Source organism: Geotrypetes seraphini, chromosome 6 (assembly GCF_902459505.1).
Source record: "Geotrypetes seraphini chromosome 6, aGeoSer1.1, whole genome shotgun sequence".
In the NCBI taxonomy this organism is placed as follows: Eukaryota; Metazoa; Chordata; class Amphibia; order Gymnophiona; family Dermophiidae; genus Geotrypetes; species Geotrypetes seraphini.
In genome coordinates this window covers 184,725,658-184,741,132 of record NC_047089.1, presented here as the reverse complement: position 1 = coordinate 184,741,132, position 15,475 = coordinate 184,725,658, and the positions used below count along the sequence as shown (strand labels likewise).

The 15,475-nt window shown below is 43.7% G+C and overlaps 1 long non-coding RNA gene across 6 annotated transcripts in view; it reads left to right on the top strand.

Annotated features, from left to right (window-relative positions):
• The window catches only part of LOC117362185, a 56,733-nt gene that overhangs the window by 30,788 nt on the left and 10,470 nt on the right, over positions 1-15,475 (top strand). For 2 of the 6 annotated variants that reach the window (XR_004539823.1, XR_004539819.1), the window contains one exon: positions 6,174-6,606. The exons of 3 other annotated variants lie outside the window; for them this stretch is intronic. This is a non-coding gene — a long non-coding RNA (uncharacterized LOC117362185). The remainder of the gene's footprint in view (positions 1-6,173; positions 6,607-15,475) is intronic. One more of the 6 variants, XR_004539820.1, reaches the window with a different exon arrangement.

Genomic DNA, 15,475 nt, shown 5'->3' with positions numbered 1-15,475 from the left:
CCAACTGCAAAGGAAGTCCTCAGCTGACAGTTTGTGGGTTCTCATCAACTGAGTATTTATATTTTATATTTACATTAGAGGTTCTGGTAGAAACCCATTTACAAAGTATGTATTCTTCCCAATTAATATTTCCAAATTAATAAAGTCTCTTTGCTTATTTGTAAATGGGTCTCTACCAGAGCCTTTAATTCAGTAGCATAATTAAATAAAATAACTATTTCTGAAGTTTATAGGGAAAGATGGTGACGGAGGGGATTCCTCGTGGGGACGGAGGGGATTCCTCGCGGGGACGGGTGGGAACAGAGGGGATTTCTCACGGGGACGGGTGGGGACGGAGGGATTCCTCACGGGGACGGGTGGGGACGGAGGGGATTCCTCGCGGGGACGGGTGGGAACGGAGGGGATTCCTCACGGGGACGGGTGGGAACAGAGGGGATTCCTCACGGGGACGGGTGGGGACGGAAGGATTCCTCGCAGGGACGGGTGGGGACGGAGGGGATTCCTCGCGGGGACGGGTGGGAACAGAGGGGATTCCTCACGGGGACGGGTGGGGACGGAGGGATTCCTCACGGGGACGGGTGGGGATGGAGGGATTCCTCACGGGGACGGGTGGGATTTCTGTCCCCGTGCAACTCTCTACTCTGGACCCTTTCGAGTAGTACCACAGTATTGCAGGTGAGGGCGTACCATAGCCCAGTACAGCGGCATGATAACCTTCTCCGATCTGTTCGTGATCCCCTTCTTAATCATTCCTAGCATCCTATTTGCCTTGTTCGCCACCACCGCACCTGTCGACCAGCACTCCCAAGTCTCTTTCCTGGGGGGTCTCTCCAAGTAACACCCCAGTCATTCTGTATTCGTGTATAAGATTTTTGTTACCAACATGCATCACCTTACACTTATCCACGTTGAACCTCATTTGCCATGGTGCGGCCCATTTCTCAAGCGTGTGTATGTCACGTTGCAGATCTTCGCAATCCTCCTGCGTCTTTACTACTCTGAATAACTTAGTATCGTCTGCAAATTTAATCACCTCACTCGTCGTACCAATTTCCAGATCGTTTATAAATATGTTGAAGAGCACAGGTCCAAGAACCGAACCCTGCGGCACTCCACTGGTGACGCTTTTCCAGTTTGAGTACTGTCCTTTTACCCCCACTCTGTTTCCTATCCGCCAGCCAGTTTTTAATCCACGTAAATATTTCACCCTCGATTCCATGGCTCGCAATTTTTCAAAGTAGTCATTCATGCGGAACCTTGTCGAACGCCTTCTGAAAATCCAGATATACAATGTCGACCGGGTCACCCTTGTCTATCTGCCTGTTTACTTCCTTGAAGAAGTGCAGCAAGTTCGTCAAGCAAGATCTTCCTTTGCTGAAGCCGTGCTGGCTGGTCCTTATCAAATCGTGTCCATCAAGGTGCTCAATGATGCGGTCCTTTATCAGCGCCTCTACCATCTTTCCCGGTACTGAGGTCAGACTCACCGGTCTGTAGTTTCCCGGATAACCCCTCAAACCTTTCATGAAGATCGGCGTAACGTTCGCCTCCTTCCAGTCTTCTAGAATCCGGCCATTCCTATGGATGAATCTCCTTCAGCCCAAAGTTTAGCTGATTTCTTTCAGACAAAAATCAATTTAATAAGATCTAACATTGCAAGTAAAGTTTCTATTTCCTCGGGTGTCATTTGTCCCAGCACTAATGTTAAAGAAACAATTACGAATAACTCGTTAACTGCCACATGCTCCAATTTCTTTCTACCCTCTTTAAAAGACATCGAAAATACGTTTCACTCTATTAATATAAAGGGTTCTAAAGCTGAGCCCCTTCCTCCTTCCTTTTTAAACGCTACTTTTCTATATTTGGACCCTATGTTCTCCAAATTATTCATAATAGTCTTTCTACTGCAAGTCTTCCAGGAGATTGGAAACATTCAACTCTTTATCCTTTCATCAAAGACCCAAAAAATAATTTAAAGGACTGTTCTAATTATTGCCCAATTGCTAATCTCTCATTTTTAGCCAAATTAACTGAAAAGATCGTCTTTCATCAGTTGTCAGATTTCATTGACAAAACACAGGCTCTGCATCCCAATCAAGCTGGTTTTCGTAAAAATCACTCCACAGAATACTCCCTTCTAGGACTTACTACAACTATCCATTATTACCTTGACCAACACAAGTCTGTCTTACTTATCTCTTTAAATCTCGCCGCCGCTTTGACACCATAGATCACCATCTCCTTCTCCAAAGACTTGCATCCATCGGTATATCTGATCAAGTCCTTGAATGGTTCAGATCTTATTTTTCTGACAGGTTTTCCACCGTACATTTCAATAACTCAATCTCATTTGGCATTCCACAAGGTTCCATATTATCCCCCTTACTTTTTAATATCTACCTGGCTCCCCTCTTAACTCTTTGTCAATCGATCAGATTTACTGTTTATGCTTACGCAAATGATCTTCAACTTTTGCATACCATCGACCCCACTAGCCAAAATGATATCTAATTCACAATTGGCTGAATGCTAATATGCTTTCTTTAAGCATTTCTAAAACTAGCACTGTGCTTTTCCCATGGAAAGGTTTACAGTTAATTGCTCCAGTTTCCATCGACAATTATCCTCTTAAACTAACTACTACAATCAAAATACTAGGCATTCTTATTGATAACAAATTCTCATTCTGTCCTCAAATTAGTGCGCTAGTCAAAAACTGTTTTTACAAACTCAAGATGATTAGATTTTTGGTCTCCCTCCTTGATGCAAATTCCCTTAACATGTTAACTCATTCTCTTGTAATATCTAAAATAGATTACTGTAATTCATTATTAAAAGGGATATGCTTAAAAGATATAAAACGTCTTCAACTTATACAAAACACAGCTATCAAAATTATTTCAGGTTCAAATAAGTTTGATCACGTCACCCAACTGTTGCAAAAAGCCCACTGGTTGCCTGTTCTACATAGGATTACATATAAAATTGCCCTCTTGACCTTAAAAAACTATGCAAACTAATGCCCCAGCTTTCATAGACAGACTCTTGATCCCCTATGACCCTCCCAGAGCCTTAAGATCATCCTCACAGTATTCCCTTAATATCCCATCCTTGAAGATAATTGGCACTCGTCGTACCCTTATTTTTTCAGTTACTGCCCCTTTGATCTGGAACTCTCTCCCTCTATACCTAAGAGCCAATCGAAACTTGCAAAAATTCAAAAGTAGTCTTTCTCTTTAAAGATGCCTATAACTGATAACTATCAATCACAAAAAAGTCAGAACTTCTCCAACATTTATGCAGCACTTCATTCATCAGCCCTTAACAAGCTGTCTTATTGATCCTCAGCTGGCCACCAGGCACTCAAACTTCTTTCATAGTGCCTGGCTTTATGCTCTCAATCGTCATTGGATCTGATTTTCTTAAATAATTTAAATATTTATGTGTTGATAATTTAATGTTAAATCTTAAATAAATATGTACTAAAAGTACTTAGCTGTGCATAGACGCTTCATGCGGGGGTAGAGTCACCAACATGTTTCGCCCATGAATTTCAAAGGGCTTTTTCAAAGCTACCACTCCCTGGAACATAGAAAGAGAACTAAGTCCCCACAAACTATCGCTAATTTTTAATACATACTTTATATTCACTAACATTAAATACATCTTAAATAAACTAAAGACATCTTAGTCCTCTCATGCTTACCTACCTACTTTTAACTATTCAAACCGACCATAGCGTCTGGTAAAGAATGGCACCACTACTGTTAGTTGAGGAATTTAAATGCTCCACCGTCCCAGCTGTCGACGTACCATACGTCCTTCGGACGCCATCGTCTGACGTCAGAGCGTGCTTCACTTAACTTTATTTACTCTGAATTGTGTTGTAAGATGATTCCATGTAGGACACGCCCCCAAGACAACCCCCCTATAGCAGGGATGCCCATTCAAGTTCATTATTTAACCCAGTAGAGATAACTGTATTCAAGCATTTTGGCAGTTTTCACCCCTACCGTTTGAAATATAGTCACCCCATTAGCCAGTATTTAAGAGCAAGACGGGTTTGTTCCACTCTGAAAGAATATAAAAGGGTAGCTAAGGATTTGGGGGATCGTTTTTCAGAGAGAGGATATCCAAAGAGTTCTATTAGACAAGCGTATCTGCAGGCACGCTATGCCCAGAGAGATCTGCTACTAATAGACAAGCCTAGTACAACAGAAAAGAGTCAATTAATTTGTGTGTTACCTTACTCCAAAACATCGGGGATACTCATCTCCCTGATAAAACAGCATTGGCCTATACTTAATCTCCATGAAGGTTTTCAGGACCTCCCTATGTTTTCTTACCTCAGGGGCAAAACCATTGGGCAGGCACTAAGGAAGCATGATAGGGTAGATGATGGAGATACAGAAGGAAATGTCATGGAAAATGCCATCAGTGCCAGTGGTGTAATACCATCATGGAAGGCCCACAATGGATTGACCCCCAATCGGGCTATACAGTCAGGGCAAAGACTAACACTCCTTGTAAAACATCAAAAGTGATTTATATAACAGCCTGCCCATGTAACTTAGTTTACGTAGCACAGATGAAGTGAGTAATTAATATACGTCTAAATGAACATAAATCACGTATTATGACTAATTCTTTGCAAGCCCCAATAGTCCAACATTGGGTAGATAAGGATCAAAAAATAGAACAAATGAAGTGGAGAATGATTGATAGTATGGATGAGACCAAGCTTGAGGGAGATTGGGAGTGGAGACTTAACCTGTTGGAACAGCATTGGATTTACCGCTTGAATACAGTTACCCTTACTGGGTTAAATAATGAACTTGAATGGGCATCCCTGCTATAGGGGGGTTGTCTTGGGAGCGTATCCTACACAAAATTATCTTACAACACAATGCAGGGTAAATAAAATTAAGTGAAGCACGCTCTGACGTCAGACGCTGACGTCCGAAGGACGTATGGTACGTCGACAGCTGGGATGGTGGAACATTTAAATTCCTCAACTAAGAGTAGTGGCGCCATTCTTTACCAGACACTATGGTCGGTTTGAATGGTTAAAAGTAGGTAGGTAAGCATGGGAGGACTAAGATGTCTTTAGTTTATTTAAGAAGTATTTAAAGTTAGTGAATGTAAAGAATGTATTAAAAATTAGTGATAGTTTGTGGGGACTTAGTTCTCTTTCTATCTTCCAGCAGTGGTAGCCTTGAAAAAGCCCTTTGAAACTCACGGGCGAAACATGTTGGTGACTACCCCCTCATGAAGCGTCTTTGCCAAGCTAAGTACTTTTAGTACATATTTATTTAAGATTTAACATTAAATTGTAAACACATAAATATTTAAATAATTTAAGAAAATCAGATCCAATGACGATTGGGAGCATAAAGCCCGGCACTATGAAAGAAGTTTGAGTGTCTGGTGGCCCGCTGAGAATCAGTAAGGCAGTTTGTTACGTCTAATGAATGAAGTGCTGCATAAATGTTGGAGAAGGTCTGACATTTTTTGTGATTGATAGTTATTTGATGATTCTTCATTTAAGTGTGTGTAAATAATGCCTAAGTTTAACATTGAACTATAACTATACATGTATCTACTCCAGCTATTTTGAACTTTTTCCATTTCTACTCCAGCAATTTTAACTTTTTCCCATCTCATATTGTATTTTCCTTCTATGTATTCTTTCTATAAAAATTGTGGTTCTCCCCCCCTTTTCCCATTGTTCATATATGTCCAATAATTAGTTTATGTATGTCTAATAAGTTGAAATGTTTATCTTCCAGCTATTTTTAAATATTTTATACAATGCTTTGTACTCTTGGATAAGCGTTTAATCAAAAACTTAAAGATAAAGATAAAGAATCCTTCCCAATTTGATCGACAGATTGGCTATTAGTTGAAGCAGTTGAGCTATTGCCCCTTTCAGTTCCTTGATTACCCTTGGATGGATGCCATCCGGTCCTGGGGATTTATCATTTTTAAGCCTATCAATCTGCTTGTATACCTCTTCTAGACTGACCATCAATCCTGTCAGTTTCCCATCTTCGTTTCCCACGTATAGCCTGTCAGCTTCCGGTATGATGTGTATATCCTCTTCAGTAAACACAGATGCAAAAAAAAAAAAAAGTGTTCAGGGCCGCCAGTAGCACTAATTGATTCCAACTTTGCAGGCAGCCCCCGCAGCCATCCAGCGTCCTGCGCCGACGGAGGGGTTCTTGTCGACCTGATAAAAACCAGAGGGAGCCATGGTGAGGGAGCCGCCAGTGCCACCAGCAGCACTAATTGATTCCAACTTAGCAGGCTGCCCCCGCAGCATCCTGCACCAGCATCCTGCGCCGACGGATGGAATCTTTGTTGACCCGATAAAAAACAGAGGGAGACGCAGTACGCGGCCCGTGGTCGCGTGTCCGATGGGGCATGGCCAAAGGGGCAGGACACGCTCCTTTTGAGCCCCTTCGGAGCCCAAGAGGAACTGTGAGAGGACTGAGTCTTAATCCTTCTACCATGGTTAAGAGGAAAGCAAAATTTCATCTTCAAACTTCAGTTCCGGGTCCTATGGATCGCTATCTTCTGGCTTCATCTCCACCAGGGGTAGAAGAGCAGGTAACCTCCCTAGCCGCTAACCCCTGCAGGAAGAGTAGTGACACCCTCCAATGTTGAGGATGTAGCCTCTTCTTTACAAATGTCTTATGTAACTGTACTTAATACGGATGGGCTAATAAGTGATGTGAAGACTAAAGGATTGACCCCTGTCCAGATGGTCAAGGAGCCAACTCTTGATGTTCTTCCTAAGGACAAAGTTATCACTTTAAATGATATATGGCTAACTGTTAATAGAATTTAGTCTTCTCTCCAAAGCACAGTTTTGAAATTCTGTCACTTTTCCTCAGATGTAACAGTTAAAATGAATGAGCATGATAATCAAATAGTGAGTTAGGAGGTAAATTGTAGTAGAGTTAGGAGGTAAATTGGATAAAGTGGATAAATCTGTGACTAACTTACAAAGTACTGCTCTATCTAACATTAAAGAGAGTGTATTGTTTCACGTGAAAATGGAAAAAATGGAGGACTATATTAGAGATAGGAATCTTCGTTTCCTAAATTTCCCGATTACGCATTTCCTTTCTCCTTTGGAGCTAGTAAGAATGTACATGGGGGAGATTTTGCAATATTCTGAGGTGGATAATTTTCAACCTGATAACCTCTATTATGTTCCGAGGGCCTCTAGGCAGGAGGGAGCGGAAGGGGAAATTGATAAATTTGTCTCCCCAGATAGCTTGGATCTTTCCCAGTTTTTAGAATCATCTAAAGACACAATAACAAAACGTGCTACACTTTTGGTAGTTTTCAAGACAGAGTTAGAGACACAAACTATTTGGAAACTTTATTTTACAAAAAAACAGGCTCTGTTATGTGGCCAAAGGATTCTTATATTTCCTGATGCTCTAAGCAGACTCAAATGAAGAGGAAGCAGTTTCTAACGCTCAGGCCTAAGGCCTTGGCAGTGGGCGCAACCTTCTTCTTAAAATTTCCCTGTAAATGCCTTATTTCATACACAAGTGATAAGTATGTTTTCTTAGATCCAGTCCAGTTGGAAGGTTTTCTGAAGTATAAACTGGTTCAAACAATATCCTAGATTTATTTGGTTACCTTTCATCAGGGTAGATAAGTGATGAAATGTATTGAAATGAGGCCACATTCTGCCTACTTAGTTGTTATTCCTTCACTAAATTTATGTTGCTATATTGAAGGCATTGACGGCCAGTTAATGTGGGCTAGATCATTGAATGATTTTATTTTCCTTTTTGTAAATGTTTATGATGATACTTGTAGATTTTCCTGAGTTTGTTATATATATAATTTGTAACAAATGAATAAAAATAATTTTTTTAAAAAAATGTGTTCAGTTTGTCGGCGATGGCTTTGTCCTCCTTTAGCACTCCCTTTATTCCATGGTCATCCAATGGCCCCACCGCTTCCTTCGTGGGTCATTTCTCCTTAATATATCGAAAGAACGGCTTGAAGTTTTTCGGCTCCTTGGCTATTTTTTCCTCGTAGTCTCTTTTGGCCCCTCTTACCACCTTATGGCACCTGCTTTGATGCTGTTTTTGCTTTTTCCAGTTTTCGTCCATTTTTTACCTTTTCCATTCTTTAAATGAAGTCTTCTTGTCTCTGATTGCTTCTTTCACCATTACAGCGAGCTACACCGGTTCTTTGTTCTTTTTCCTCTTAGATCCCTTGCCGATACGCGGTATATATAGATTTTGTGCATCGGTGACTGTGTCCTTAAATAGGGTCCATGCTTGTTCTAGCATCTTTACAGTGCTTATCCTCTTCTTAATCTTTTTCCCCACCATGAGTCTCATCCCTTCATAATTCCCTTTTCGGAAGTTCAGCACCATGCCCGTCGTTCTGGATTGATGTTTCGTCCCTGTGTCCAGGTCGAAGCAGATCATATTGTGATCACTGGTTCCTAGCGTCCTCTCTACTTCTACACCTTGTGCTGGTCCTCATAGTCCATTTAGAATTAAGTCCAGAATTCCATTTCCTCTCATATTCTCATTGACAAGTTGTTCCAGGAAGCAATTGCCTACAGCTTCCAGGAACTTGGTCTCCCTACCACTGCTGGAGGTGTCTAGGTTCCAGTCTATCCCCGGATAATTGAAGTCACCCATGATAACTGCATTGCCTCCCTTGAAGTTGCGTTTAATCTCGTCCGTCATTTCTCCATCAATTTCTTGGGACTGCCCTGGGAGTTGGTAGTAGATGCCGATCTTCATTTCCGTTTCATTTGTTCCCGGAATTTTGACCCATAGAGACTCTTAACTTATTCTTCATGTTCTCTCTGGTAGACTCAATTCCCTCTTTGATGTATAGGGCAATGCCCCCACCTTTTTGGGCCACTCTGTCTATGCGGTATAGCTTGTATACCGGTAGCACAGTGTCCCAGCCATTTTCCTTGTTCCACCATGTTTCCGTGATGCCGATGATGTCAAGGTTATCTTTTTATGCCTTAGCTTCTATTTCACCCATCTTATTCTTTAGGCTCCTTGCGTTCGTGTACATACATTTGAGTTACTCTCTTGCCTGTTACTCTCTTGCATTTCCTTCCCTCTTGTGTCCCTTTCAATTTGTGTCAGGATTTCTGTCTTGTTTATGATCTGGTGAGTCTTCCCCACTATCTTTCTGCACGGTATCCTCTGAGTATACCGGTTCCCAAACCATCGACTCTCTGTTGACTTTCCCCTTCTTTTTAGTTTAAAAACTTCTCAATTTATCTCTTGATGTTGCTTGCAAGTATCCTCGTTCCATCTCCACTGAGGTGGAGTCCATCCTTCCTGAATAGTTTGCTCTTCCCCCAGAACGTCGTCCAGTTGCGCATGAAGTGGAATCCTTCTTCCTCACACCAGCGCCGCATCCACGCGTTGACTGCTTGCAGTTCCGTCTGCCTCTTCTTGTCGGCCCTGGGTACCGACAGGATCTCCAAGAATGCTACCCTCTGCGTTCTGGTCTTTAGCTTCCTTCCTAGCATCCGGAACTGGTCCTTCAGTACTTCCCTGTTGTAGTTCCTGTTGCTCACATTGTTTGTCCCCACATGGATCATCACCACTGTACCTTCCTCTTCCACGGTATCGATTATCCTGTCGATGCGGCTCACTATGTCTTCTTCTTTGGGTCCCAGTAGACAGGTCACCAGCCGATCCTGCCTTCCTCCCGCTATGTGGCTGTCGACTTGTCTGATGATGGATTCCTCTACGACGATCTTCTCTTTCTTCTCTAGCTGCAGGTCCATGTCCCTGGTGTATGTCCATCTCTCCGGCCGTAGGTCCGTGTCCTCTGTTCACTTCCATCTTCCCTCATCCTGGTATTGGCTTGCACCAGACTCATCTTCTTGTGGTTTCCCTCTGCTGTTTCCAGATATCGCTGCTGTGTCTCCCATATCTTCCTTGTGGTCATCCTCCAGATGGTCCTCACTCTTTGTAGTTGTATCTTGGCAGGTCTACTGTTGCTGGTGATTTTCCACGGCCTTCCTGAATGCCTCCTCGATGAACTTCTCTAACTCCCAGACTTCTTCCTCGATGGTTTCCTCTGTCTTGATGTTCTCTGCATCCCTGTCCTCCTCCTCCACAGCTCGAAGTGCTTCCAGTTCCAGTATTCTGCCCTCCAGGAGTCTGACTTGTTTCTTCAAGCTCTCTAGTTCCCTGCATCGAGTGCATACATAAGACCGCCTTCCAGAGTGGAGGTAGTCGTACATATGGCAGATGGTGCAGAAAACTGGGTATCTCAACTTCCTGCTTCTGTCTGCTGCTTCCATTGCTGCCCGCTTGCTGGTCTTCTGTGTCTGTTCTTTGTGACTGCTATGGTTGTTCTCTGTGTCTGCTGTGTTTGCCCTCTGCTCTCCTTGCTTGTTTGTGTGTCCTCTGTGTCTACTGCATTTGCCCTCTGCTCTCCTTGCTTGTTTGTGTGTCCTCTGTGTCTACTGCATTCGCCACGAAGAAGGTTCTTGAAGATAGGAAGTGAGGTAAGTAGAACAACTCACAACAGTACAAAATCCTCACTTAACAGGATAAACCATTCAAAAAAGAAGAACAAACCAACTTGTATCATTCTTCATTTTTCTTTATTCTGGCCCTGGTAGCAAAAGGAAGCTAAATTAAGTGCTCCTTGCTGGAACCCTTGAAAAAGCCAGTTTGGCGAAACGGGTCCCGTCGGGCTTTTGAGCATTGGAGCAAGAAATTAAGAAATTTTGAATAAAGAAAAATGAAGAATGATACAAGTTGGTTTGTTCTTCTTTTTTGAATGGTTTATCCTGTTAAGTGAGGATTTTCTACTGCATTCGCCCTCTGCCCTCCTTGCTTGTTTGTGTGTCCTCTGTGTCTGCTGCATTTTCCCTCTGCTCTCCTTGCTTGTTTGTGTGTCCTCTGTGTCTGCTGCATTTTCCCTCTGCTCTCCTTGCTTGTTTGTGTGTCCTCTGTGTCTATTGCATTTGCCCTCTGCTCTCCTTGCTTGTTTGTGTGTCCTCTGTGTCTGCTGCATTTGACCTTTGCTGTCCTTGCTTGTTTGTGTGTCCTCTGTGTCTGCTGCGGTTGCCCTTTGTTCTCCTTTGCAGTGACTCGTCCCTTCTCAAGGCCCTTCGCATGCCGAATGGCTGAGCCCCGTTGGCCCCTCCCCTTTTGAGGGGGAGCTCCGGTGGATGACGTCGGGGTTAGGTGGAGCTAACTCTCGCCGCTTGCCCCTTGCTCTCTTCTGCCTTCTCTCCCCTGCTGTTTCTCTCCTGCCTTTTCTCTCCTGCTGTTTCTCTCCTGGCTTGTTCTCAAGCTTCTACCTGGTTGCCATTGGCCCCTCCCCTTTTAAGGGGGAGCTTCAGTGGATGATGTCGGGGGTGGGGGGTGGGCAGAGCTAACTCTCGCCGCTTGCCCCTTGCTCTCTCCTGCCTTCTCTCCCCTGCTGTTTCTCTCCTCTCCACTGCAGATAACCAAGAGTCTGATAATGATGGAGATAGTGCTGCTGTCATGACTAATGAACCATCTGCAGAGATTGTTTCCTTCTTGGACACGCTGAAGTCCTTACACACGCTGCATTGTTATCTGGAGATAAATGGCTGTCACGACTATGGACAGTTTTACAGCATCATAAGAATTAAGAACATAAGAATTTGCCTCCGCTGGGTCAGAGCAAGGGTCCATCGAGCCCAGCGGTCTGCTCCCACGGCGGCCCATCAGGTCCATGACCTGTAGAGTGATCTTTTGTCTAACCCGTTGATTCCTACTCCTTTATATCCTGAAAAACCCCTTTTTTCCCTTTTTTGCTCCTGTGTCCTCCTTTATCTGTAGCCTTCAATCCCCTTATCCTTCAGGAATTTAACTACTCCCTCTTTGAAACCCCTTAATGTAGTCTGTCCTATTACATCTTCCGGAAGCGCATTCCAAGGATCCTCCACCCTCTGAGTGAAGAAGAACTTTCTAGCATTGGTTCTAAAACTGTCCCCTTTCAATTTTTCTGAGTGCCCTCTTGTTTTTGTTGTTCTAGTACGCTGAAGAACCTGTCCCTCTCCACCCTCTCTATGCCTTTCTTAATCTTGTAAGTCTCTATCATGTCACCTCTTAGTCTCCGCTTTTCCAGGGGGAAGAGCCCCAGTTTCTCTAACCTTTCAGCATATGAAAGGTTCTCCATACCCTTAATCATTCGTGTCGCTCTCCTCTGGACCCTCTCAAGTATCGCCATATCCTTCTTAAGGTACGGTGACCAATATTGGACACAGTACTCCAGGTGCGGGCGCACCATCACCCGATACAGTGGCAGGATGACTTCCTTCGTTCTTGTTGTAATACCCTTCTTGATAAATAAATTATTTACATTGTCCAACGTGACACGGACAAGAGGACATGGTTTGAAGCTAAGGGGGGACAAGTCCAGGACAAATGTCAGGAAGTTCTGCTTCACGTAGCGAGTGGTAGACGCCTGGAATGCTCTCCCAAAGGAGGTTATTAAGGAATCCACTGTGCTAAGATTCAAAGGCAAATTAGATGCACATCTCCTTACGAGAGGCATAGAGGGATATGGGTGACTAAAACTACATCAGGTGTATACCTGACTGGGCCTCCACGTGTGCGGATCGCCGGACTCGATGGACCATGGTCTGATCCGGAGATGGCAGTTCTTATGTTCTTAATACCCAACATTCTGTTTGCTTTCTTTGAGGCCGCCGCGTATTGCGCTGTTGGTTTTATTGTTGTATCCACCAACACTCCCAAGTCTTTTTCAAGGTTACTTTCCCCCAGTACCAACCCCCCCCATTTTGTAGCTGAACATCGGGTTCTTTTTCCCTATATGCATGACCTTGCATTTCTCTATATTAAAGTTCATCTGCCATTTATTCGCCCACTCCTTCAATGTTGTCAGGTCTCTTTGCAGTTCTTCACATTCCCCTATAGTTTTAACCCTGCTTCAGAGTTTAGTGTCATCTGCAAACTTTATAATTTTGCACTTTGTCCCTGCTTCCAGGTCATTTGCCATTTGCAAGTAAGAAAGCCAATTGCAACGGCCCCTCCACAAAAAGTGCTGAAGTAAATAAATGAATTTGGTCTCATCCAGATGTAACAAATACAGGGGAAGAACCTGGAAAACGTAAAGCCAAGTTGGAATCACAATCATATTAAGTAGCGCAACTCTGCCCAATAGAGAGAGGGGGAAGGCTTGCTACAAGAGCAATGTTGCGGACAAGGTGTAAAACAAAGGATCTACATTGAAAGCATATAAAGTAGAAAGATCTGATGGAATAAGCATCCCACTGCAGAGGAAAGACACCTTTCCAATGACAGCGGATGGAAATGTGGGACGGCAAAGCGACCGATTTGTCAAAATTAATAACAAGACCTGAATAGAACCCATATTTCACTATAAGATCCATAGCTATGGGTAGAGAGCGAGCAGGGTTTTTGAGGATGAGCATTAAATCATCCGCGAAAGCCAAGTTCCTGACCTACCAGTCGCAACCCACCAACCTCCTAAGTAATTTTAATTGTCGCAGGACTAAGTGTCGCGGGATTAACTGTCTGAATATCAGAAATTCAATACCAGTGTCATATCCTGCGACCAACATTGAATTTCTAGTCTATTTTTGGCTGACCGAGGCAAAGCCAATATTTAGTGGCTTGCTAAGTCTCAATGGCCAAAGATAGACCATCCTTTTAGGCAGCTTTATCTGGTTGGTGAACTTAGCCAGTGAGCTGCTGAATATTGATGGTGACTAGGTATGTCACACGACATAGCTGGTCATCAGCCAATCCACTAAGCCAGATATTTAGGTGGAGAGAGCCAGCTTATTCAGAGGAAAATAGATAGCTATGTGTTATTTATCTGGCTATGAACAGTTCCTGGCCAGCTAAATAGTGCTGAATATGGTCTCATTGTTTCTACCTTTGTTATCTGGTCATTTACTTTTTCTAATTGTGTTGGTCCCAGCCTCTGGTTTCTGCTTTCCTTGGCTTCTCTGTAACTCTCTTGCCAAAATTTCCTGTCCATTTGTCATTTTTCTCTCCTTTTTTTCTCCTTTCCCTTTCATCTTTTTTCAATTTATTTTTCTGTCTAAATTTTCTTTGTCTTTTTACAACTTTACATTTCTTTCCCTCACTTTGGTTCTCCTATTTCATTTCCTTTTATTTCCCAGTATCTCACTAATTCTATCCTATTTCTCCCTCCCCCATTCAGCATGTGCCCCCCTCTCTCTCATCTGGTGTATGCCCTATTTCTGTCCTGTCTCTCTACCTTCCATCTAGCATCTGCCTTCTCGCTCTCTCTCCTCCTTTCCATCTAGCATCTGCCTTCTTTCTGTCTCCTTTCTTTCATCCAGCATCTGCCCTTCCTCTCTCTCTCTCTCATCCTTTCCATCCAGTATCTACCCTCCCTCTCTTTCTTCCTCTTATCCCTTCCATCCAGCATCTACCCTCCCTCTCTCATACCTTCCATCCAGCATCTGCCTCTGTATCTTTCTCTTATCCTTTCCATTCAGCATCTTCCTTCCAGCATCTGCCCCTCTCTCTTTCTCTTCCCTTTCATCCAGTGCTTTACCCTTCTCACCCCTTCTACCTGACTCCTCTCTCTCACCCATTCCATTCAGTGCCTGACTCCCTCTCTCTCCTTATTCCATCCAGCACCTGACTCCCTCTTTCTCCCCATTCCTTCCGGCATCTGCTCCCTCTCCTCCCTTCCATTCAATGTCTGCCTCCTCTCCCCCTTTATCTAGTATCTTCCCCCTCTATCTGTTCCTTCCCTTCCATTCAGTGTTTCCCCATTCTCTCTCTTCCTCTTCCATTCAGTGCTTGACCCCCTGTCTCCCCCCCTTCTGTTAGTGTCTGCCTCTTGTCTCCTCTTTACATCTAGCATATATCTTCTCTATCTCTGTGCCATCCAGCATATCTCTCCTCTTCTCTCCTGAGTCTGCCTCTTCTCACCTACTACATCCAGGGTCCACCCCAGTCGCCACAGCCGCTGTTAATCTTGTAAAACAGCAGTAGTGGCAAAACAAAGATAAAGCCATCACAGGGCTGCTTCTTCATGCTCGTGGCTGCCGACCCAACCCCTTCTGATATCACTTCCAGTTTTGAGACAGAGCCAGCAGCCACGAGGATGAATGGAATGGCCCCACAGTGGCTTTTTCTTTGTTTTGCTGCTGAAAGAGCAGAAGTGTTAGGAGGGTGTGGTGAGAGGGGAGAATTTTAGGGGTACCATGGCACCTGATGCTTCTCCTATTCCAATACATATGAATGGCAGGAACACTCTAGGTGCTCTAAAATAAGAGCTCCTTGGCTGTCTGAGGGAAAGACATTGAAAAGGAGACTATTGTTCTTTGGAAGTGGGGAAAGAGAGGGATGAGCAGAGTCCCAGAAAGGAAGGCAGGAACATACAGGCTATAGAATTCCTGGGCTGAGGACCCAAAAGATCCTGCCAAGCTAAGTATAACTGTCCTGTG